We start from the raw sequence: 671 nt of genomic DNA on the forward strand, positions 1-671 counted from the left end.
CCCAAAGCAGCACCTCTGCAGTGGGCATTTTTCTTCCGAAAGCTACTGCCTCTCACGCCCAGGCAGCTAGGATTGCTGCCCCAGGGTCCAGGGAAGCCCAGCAGAGACACCGAGCTACCAGCAGGACTCAACCGTTTGTACACAGCAGAGATGGAGCGTGGCACTAACCTCTTTTGGGAAGCAAAGTTGGCAAAAGTATTTGCAAAAGAGTTAGGTTCCCTGGATGCAATCCAAGTACATTAGACTGGGTGGGAAGGGACCGTGAATTTTTTATTCCAGGACTTGAAGAAGTTTGAGTTTTGCAAAATTGAAAATTCTTTAAGGATACCAGGTAATGCCAGGCAGCTTCAGTTACGTTAACAAGGTGTTTGGTCATTGAATTAAAGCTGGCAGGAGCCTGCGTTTGGCTGTATTTCACCCCTTGGGTAAATAGTCGGATCAGTCATCAGTTTGGCTAACTCTGAACAGCCTCACTTTGGACCATCCCAGAATGCAGAGGCAATTTGGGGGGCAGTAATACTCACAGCGATGAAGGACATACAACAGTGAATATTAGTGGACTGAGTACAACTGATGATCTCTTGCAGTATAAAGCTTTACGATAGCTTCAGAGAACAGCCACATCCCTGTGGGCATACTTTCCAACATCTGGAGTATTATATACTGGTGGG

The sequence above is a fragment of the Gavialis gangeticus genome, unplaced genomic scaffold (assembly GCF_001723915.1).
Source record: "Gavialis gangeticus isolate Ggan-Ray unplaced genomic scaffold, GavGan_comp1, whole genome shotgun sequence".
NCBI lineage: Eukaryota > Metazoa > Chordata > Crocodylia > Gavialidae > Gavialis > Gavialis gangeticus.